The sequence below is a fragment of the Macaca fascicularis genome, chromosome 17 (genome assembly GCF_037993035.2).
Source record: "Macaca fascicularis isolate 582-1 chromosome 17, T2T-MFA8v1.1".
In the NCBI taxonomy this organism is placed as follows: domain Eukaryota; kingdom Metazoa; phylum Chordata; class Mammalia; order Primates; family Cercopithecidae; genus Macaca; species Macaca fascicularis.
The window spans coordinates 48,752,176-48,760,483 of record NC_088391.1 but is presented as its reverse complement, the minus strand read 5'-3'; positions in this window follow the sequence as shown (position 1 = coordinate 48,760,483).

Genomic DNA, 8,308 nt, shown 5'->3' with positions numbered 1-8,308 from the left:
CTGTATTTCGTGGTTCTCTTTGCTAGCCTTATTTCTGTGGAATCTGAGAACAGATATTTCGGATCCCTTTGAAGACTACAGGACCAAAGGAAATATCCTCCGGTAACAAAGAGAAAGAAGCTTTCTGAGAAACTTCTTTGTGTTCTGTGAAATAATCTCACAGAGTTACAGCTTTCCCCTCAAGAAGCCTTTCGCTAAGACAGTTCTTGTGGAATTTGCAAAGTGATATTTTGAATCCCATAGAGGGCTATGGTGAAAAAGGAAATATCCTAAGATGAAATCTGGAAAGAAGCTTTCTGAGAAACTGCTTTGTGATGTGTGACTTCCACTCACAGAGTTACATCTGTATTTCGTGGATCTCCTTGCTAGCCTTATTTCTGTGGAATTGAGAACAGATATTTCGGATCCCTTTGAAGACTATAGGGCCAAAGGAAATATCCTCCGATAACAAAGAGAAAGAAGCTTTCTGAGAAACTTCTTTGTGTTCTGTGAAATCATCACACACAGTTACAGCTTTCCCCTCAAGAAGCCTTTCGCTAAGACAGTTCTTGTGGAATTGGCAAAGGGATATGTGGAAGCCCATAGAAGCCTATGGTGAAAAAGGAAATATCGTCAGATGAAATCTGGAAAGAAGCTTTCTGAGAAACTACTTAGTGTTCTGTTAATTCATCTCACAGAGTTACATCTGTATTTCGTGGATGTCTTTGCTAGCCTTATTTCTGTGGAATCTGAGAACAGATATTTCGGATCCCTTTGAAGACTATAGGGCAAAGGAATTATCCTCTGATAACAAAGAGAAAGAAGCTTTCTGAGAAACTTCTTTGTATTCTGTGAAATCATCTCACAGAGTTACAGCTTTCCCCTCAAGAAGCCTTTCGCTAAGACAGTTCTTGTGGAATTGGCAAAGTGATATTTGGAAGCCCATAGAGGGCTATGGTGAAAAAGGAAATATCCTCAGATGAAATCTGGAAAGAAGGTTTCTGAGAAACTGCTCTGTGATGTGTGACTTCCACTCACAGAGTTACATCTGTATTTCGTGGATCTCTTTGCTAGCCTTATTTCTGTGGAATCTGAGAACAGATATTTCGGATCCCTTTGAAGACTATAGGGCCAAAGGAAATATCCTCCGATAACAAAGAGAAAGAAGCTTTCTGAGAAACTTCTTTGTGTTCTGTGAAATCATCTCACAGAGTTACAGCTTTCCCCTCAAGAAGCCTTTCGCTAAGACAGTTCTTGTGGAATTGGCAAAGTGATATTTGGAAGCCCATAGAGGGCTATGGTTAAAAAGGAAATATCCTCAGATGAAATCTGGAAAGAAGCTTTCTGAGAAACTGCTTAGTGTTCTGTTAATTCATCTCACAGGGTTACATCTGTATTTCGTGGATCTCTTTGCTAGCCTTATTTCTGTGGAATCTGAGAACAGATATTTCGGATCCCTTTGAAGAGTATAGGAACAAAGGAAATATCCTACGGTAACAAAGAGAAAGAAGCTTTCTGAGAAACTTCTTTGTGTTCTGTGAAATCATCTCACAGAGTTACAGCTTTCCCCTCCAGAAGCCTTTCGCTAAGACAGTTCTTGTGGAATTGGCAAAGTGATTTTTGGAAGCCCATAGAGGGCTATGGTGAAAAAGTAAATATCCTCAGATGAAATCTGGAAAGAAGCTTTCTGAGAAACTGCTCTGTGATGTGTGACTTCCACTCACAGAGTTACATCTGTATTTCGTGGATCTCTTTGCTAGCCTTATTTCTGTGAAATCTGAGAACAGATATTTCGGATCCCTTTGAAGACTATAGGGCCAAAGGAAATATCCTCCGATAACAAAGAGACAGAAGGTTTCTGAGAAACTTCTTTGTGTTCTGTGAAATCATCTCACAGAGTTACAGCTTTCCCCTCAAGAAGCCTTTCGCTAAGACAGTTCTTGTGGAATTGGCAAAGTGATATTTGGAAGCACATAGTGGGCTATGGTGAAAAAGGAAATATCCTCAGATGAAATCTGGAAAGAAGCTTTCTGAGAAACTGCTCTGTGATGTGTGACTTCCACTCACAGAGTTACATCTGTATTTCGTGGATCTCCTTGCTAGCCTTATTTCTGTGGAATCTGAGAACTGATATTTCGGATCCCTTTGAAGACTATAGGGCCAAAGGAAATATCCTCCGATAACAAAGAGAAAGAAGCTTTCTGAGAAACTTCTTTGAGTTCTGTGAAATCATCTCACAGAGTTACAGCTTTCCCCTCAAGAAGCCTTTCGCAAAGACAGTTCTTGTGGAATTGGCAAAGGGATATTTGGAAGCCCATAGAGGCCTATGATGAAAAAGGAAATATCCTCAGATGAAATCTGGAAAGAAGCTTTCTGAGAAACTGCTTAGTGTTCTCTTAATTCATCTCACAGAGTTACATCTGTATTTCTTGGATCTCTTTGCTAGCCTTATTTCTGTGGAATCTGAGAACAGATATTTCGGATCCCTTTGAAGATTATAGGGCCAAAGGAAATATCCACCGATAACAAAGAGAAAGAAGCTTTCTGAGAAACTTCTTTGTGTTCTGTGAAATCATCTCACAGAGTTACAGCTTTCCCCTCAAGAAGCCTTTCGCTAAGACAGTTCTTGTGGAATTGGCAAAGTGATATTTGGAAGCCCATAGTGGGCTATGGTGAAAAAGGAAATATCCTCAGATGAAATCTGGAAAGAAGCTTTCTGAGAAAGTGCTCTGTGATGTGTGACTTCCACGAACAGAGTTACATCTGTATTTCGTGGATCTCTTTGCTAGCCTTATTTCTGTGTAATCTGAGAACAGATATTTCGGATCCCTTTGAAGACTATAGGGCCAAAGGAAATATCCTCCGATGACAAAGAGAAAGAAGCTTTCTGAGAAACTTCTTTGTGTTCTGTGAAATCATCTCGCAGAGTTACAGCTTTCCCCTCAAGAAGCCTTTCGCTAAGACAGTTCTTGTGGAATTGGCAAAGGGATATTTGGAAGCCCATAGAGGGCTAAGGTGAAAAAGGAAATATCCTCAGATGAAATCTGGACAGAAGCTTTCTGAGAAACTGCTTAGTGTTCTGTTAATTCATCTCAGAGAGTTACATCTGTATTTCGTGGTTCTCTTTGCTAGCCTTATTTCTGTGGAATCTGAGAACAGATATTTCGGATCCCTTTGAAGACTACAGGACCAAAGGAAATATCCTCCGGTAACAAAGAGAAAGAAGCTTTCTGAGAAACTTCTTTGTGTTCTGTGAAATAATCTCACAGAGTTACAGCTTTCCCCTCAAGAAGCCTTTCGCTAAGACAGTTCTTGTGGAATTTGCAAAGTGATATTTTGAATCCCATAGAGGGCTATGGTGAAAAAGGAAATATCCTAAGATGAAATCTGGAAAGAAGCTTTCTGAGAAACTGCTTTGTGATGTGTGACTTCCACTCACAGAGTTACATCTGTATTTCGTGGATCTCCTTGCTAGCCTTATTTCTGTGGAATTGAGAACAGATATTTCGGATCCCTTTGAAGACTATAGGGCCAAAGGAAATATCCTCCGATAACAAAGAGAAAGAAGCTTTCTGAGAAACTTCTTTGTGTTCTGTGAAATCATCTCACACAGTTACAGCTTTCCCCTCAAGAAGCCTTTCGCTAAGACAGTTCTTGTGGAATTGGCAAAGGGATATTTGGAAGCCCATAGAGGCCTATGGTGAAAAAGGAAATATCGTCAGATGAAATCTGGAAAGAAGCTTTCTGAGAAACTACTTAGTGTTCTGTTAATTCATCTCACAGAGTTACATCTGTATTTCGTGGATGTCTTTGCTAGCCTTATTTCTGTGGAATCTGAGAACAGATATTTCGGATCCCTTTGAAGACTATAGGGCAAAGGAATTATCCTCTGATAACAAAGAGAAAGAAGCTTTCTGAGAAACTTCTTTGTATTCTGTGAAATCATCTCACAGAGTTACAGCTTTCCCCTCAAGAAGCCTTTCGCTAAGACAGTTCTTGTGGAATTCGCAAAGTGATATTTGGAAGCCCATAGAGGGCTATGGTGAAAAAGGAAATATCCTCAGATGAAATCTGGAAAGAAGGTTTCTGAGAAACTGCTCTGTGATGTGTGACTTCCACTCACAGAGTTACATCTGTATTTCGTGGATCTCTTTGCTAGCCTTATTTCTGTGGAATCTGAGAACAGATATTTCGGATCCCTTTGAAGACTATAGGGCCAAAGGAAATATCCTCCGATAACAAAGAGAAAGAAGCTTTCTGAGAAACTTCTTTGTGTTCTGTGAAATCATCTCACAGAGTTACAGCTTTCCCCTCAAGAAGCCTTTCGCTAAGACAGTTCTTGTGGAATTGGCAAAGTGATATTTGGAAGCCCATAGAGGGCTATGGTGAAAAAGGAAATATCCTCAGATGAAATCTGGAAAGAAGCTTTCTGAGAAACTGCTTAGTGTTCTGTTAATTCATCTCACAGGGTTACATCTGTATTTCGTGGATGTCTTTGCTAGCCTTATTTCTGTGGAATCTGAGAACAGATATTTCGGATCCCTTTGAAGAGTATAGGAACAAAGGAAATATCCTACGGTAACAAAGAGAAAGAAGCTTTCTGAGAAACTTCTTTGTGTTCTGTGAAATCATCTCACAGAGTTACAGCTTTCCCCTCAAGAAGCCTTTCGCTAAGACAGTTCTTGTGGAATTGGCAAAGTGATATTTGGAAGCCCATAGTGGGCTATGGTGAAAAAGGAAATATCCTCAGATGAAATCTGGAAAGAAGCTTTCTGAGAAAGTGCTCTGTGATGTGTGACTTCCACGAACAGAGTTACATCTGTATTTCGTGGATCTCTTTGCTAGCCTTATTTCTGTGGAATCTGAGAACAGATATTTCGGATCCCTTTGAACACTATAGGGCCAAAGGAAATATCCTCCGATAACAAAGAGAAAGAAGCTTTCTGAGAAGCTTCTTTGTGTTCTGTGAAATCATCTCACAGAGTTACAGCTTTCCCCACCAGAAGCCTTTCGCTAAGACAGTTCTTGTGGAATTTGCAAAGTGATATTTGGAAGCCCATAGAGGGCTATGGTGAAAAAGGAAATATCCTCAGATGAAATCTGGAAAGAAGCTTTCTGAGAAACTGCTTAGTGTTCTGTTAATTCATCTCACAGAGTTACATCTGTATTTCGTGGATCTCTTTGCTAGCCTTATTTCTGTGGAATCTGAGAACAGATATTTCGGATCCCTTTGAAGACTATAGGGCCAAAGGAAATATCCTCCGATAACAAAGAGAAAGAAGCTTACTGAGAAACTTCTTTGTGTTCTGTGAAATCATCTCACAGAGTTACAGCTTTCCCCTCAAGAAGCCTTCCGCTAAGACAGTTCTTGTGGAATTGGTAAAGGGATATTACGAAGCCCATAGACGGCTACGGTGAAAAAGGAAATATCCTCAGATGAAATCTGGAAAGAAGCTTTCTCAGAAACTGCTCTGTGATGTGTGACTTCCACTCACAGAGTTACATCTGTATTTCGTGGATCTCCTTGCTAGCCTTATTTCTGTGGAATCTGAGAACAGATATTTCGGATCCCTTTGAAGACTATAGGGCCAAAGGAAATATCCTCCGATAACAAAGAGAAAGAAGCTTTCTGAGAAACTTCTTTGTGTTCTGAGAAACCATCTCACAGAGTTACAGCTTTCCCCTCAAGAAGCCTTTCGCTAAGACAGTTCTTGTGGAATTGGCAAAGGGATATTTGGAAACCCATAGAGGGCTATGGTGAAAAAGGAAATATCCTCAGATGAAATCTGGAAAGAAGCTTTCTGAGAAAGTGCTTAGTGTTCTGTTAATTCATCTCACAGATTTACATCTGTATTTCGTGGATCTCTTTGCTAGCCTTATTTCTGTGGAATCTGAGAACAGATATTTCGGATCCCTTTGAAGATTATATGGCCAAAGGAAATATCCTCCGATAACAAAGAGAAAGAAGCTTTCTGAGAAACTTCTTTGTGTTCTGTGAAATCATCTCACAGAATTACAGCTTTCCCCTCAAGAACCCTTTCGCTAAGACAGTTCTTGTGGAATTGGCCAAGGGGTATTTGGAAGCCCATAGAGGGCTATGGTGAAAAAGGAAATATCCTCAGATGAAATCTGGAAAGAAGCTTTCTGAGAAACTGCTTAGTGTTCTGTTAATTCATCTCACAGAGTTACATCTGTATTTCGTGGATCTCTTTGCTAGCCTTATTTGTGTGGAATCTGAGAACAGATATTTCGGATCCCTTTGAAGACTATAGGGCCAAAGGAAATATCCTCCGATAACAAAGAGAAAGAAGCTTTCTGAGAAACTTCTTTGTGTTCTGTGAAATCATCTCACAGAGTTACAGCTTTCCCCTCAAGAAGCCTTTCGCTAAGACAGTTCTAGTGGAATTGTCAAAGGGATATTTGGAAGCCCATAGAGGCCTACGGTTAAAAAGGAAATATCCTCAGATGAAATGTGAAAAGAAGCTTTCTGAGAAACTGCTTAGTTTTCTCCTAATTCATCTCACAGGGTTACATGTGTATTTCGTGGATCTCTTTGCTAGCCTTATTTCTGTGGAATCTGAGAACAGATATTTCGGATCCCTTTGAAGATTATAGGGCCAAGGGAAATATCCTCCGATAACAAAGAGAAAGAAGCTTTCTGAGAAACTTCTTTGTGTTCTGTGAAATCATCTCACAGAGTTATAGCTTTCCCCTCAAGAAGCCTTTCGCTAAGACAGTTCTTGTGGAATTGGCAAAGTGATATTTGGAAGCCCATAGAGGGCTATGGTGAAAAAGGAAATATCCTCAGATGAAATCTGGAAAGAAGCTTTCTGAGAAACTGCTCTGTGATGTGTGACTTCCACTCACAGAGTTACATCTGTATTTCGTGGATCTCTTTGCTAGCCTTATTTCTGTGGAATCTGAGAACAGATATTTCGGATCCCTTTGAAGACTATAGGGCCAACGGAAATATCCTCCGATAACAAAAAGAAAGAAGCTTTCTGAGAAACTTCTTTGTGTTCTGTGAAATCATCTCACAGAGTTACAGCTTTCCCCTCAAGAAGTCTTTCGCTAAGACAGTTCTTGTGGAATTGGCAAAGGGATATTTGGAAGCCCGTAGAGGTCTATGGTGAAAAAGGAAATATCCTCAGATGAAATGTGGAAAGAAGCTTTCTGAGAAACTGCTTAGTGTTCTGTTAATTCATCTCACAGAGTTACATCTGTATTTCGTGGATCTCTTTGCTAGCCTTATTTCTGTGGAATCTGAGAAGAGATATTTCGGATCCCTTTGAAGAGTATAGGACCAAAGGAAATGTCCTACGGTAACAAAGAGAAAGAAGCTTTCTGAGAAACTTCTTTGTGTTCTGTGAAATCATCTCACAGAGTTACAGCTTTCCCCTCAAGAAGCCTTTCGCTAAGACAGTTCTTGTGGAATTGGCAAAGTGATTTTTGGAAGCCCATAGACGGCTACGGTGAAAAAGTAAATATCCTCAGATGAAATCTGGAAAGAAGATTTCTGAGAAACTACTTAGTGTTCTGTTAATTCATCTCACAGAGATACATCTGTATTTCGTGGCTCTCTTTGCTATCCTTATTTCTGTGGAATCTGAGAACAGATATTTCGGATCCCTTTGAAGACTATAGGGCAAAGGAATTATCCTCTGACAACAAAGAGAAAGAAGCTTTCTGAGAAACTTCTTTGTATTCTGTGAAATCATCTCACAGAGTTACAGCTTTCCCCTGAAGAAGCCTTTCGCTAAGACAGTTCTTGTGGAATTGGCAAAGTGATATTTGGAAGCCCATAGAGGGCTATGGTGAAAAAGGAAATATCCTCAGATGAAATCTGGAAACAAGCTTTCTGAGAAACTGCTCTGTGATATGTGACTTCCACTCACAGAGTGACATCCGTATTTCGTGGATCTCTTTGCTAGCCTTATTTCTCTGGAATCTGAGAACAGATATTTCGGATCCCTTTGAAAATTATAGGGCCAAAGGAAATATCCTCCGATAACAAAGAGAAAGAAGCTTTCTGAGAAACTTCTTTGTGTTCTGTGAAATCATCTCACAGAGTTACAGCTTTCCCCTCAAGAAGCCTTTAGCTAAGACAGTTCTTGTGGAATTGGCAAAGGGATATTTGGAAGCCCATAGAGGGCTATGGTGAAAAAGGAAATATCCTCAGATGAAATCAGGAAATAAGCTTTGTAAGAAACTGTTTAGTGTTCTGTTTAATTCATCTCACAGAGTTACATCTGTATTTCGTGGTTCTCTTTGCTAGCCTTATTTCTGTGGAATCTGAGAACAGATATTTCGGATCCCTTTGAAGACTATT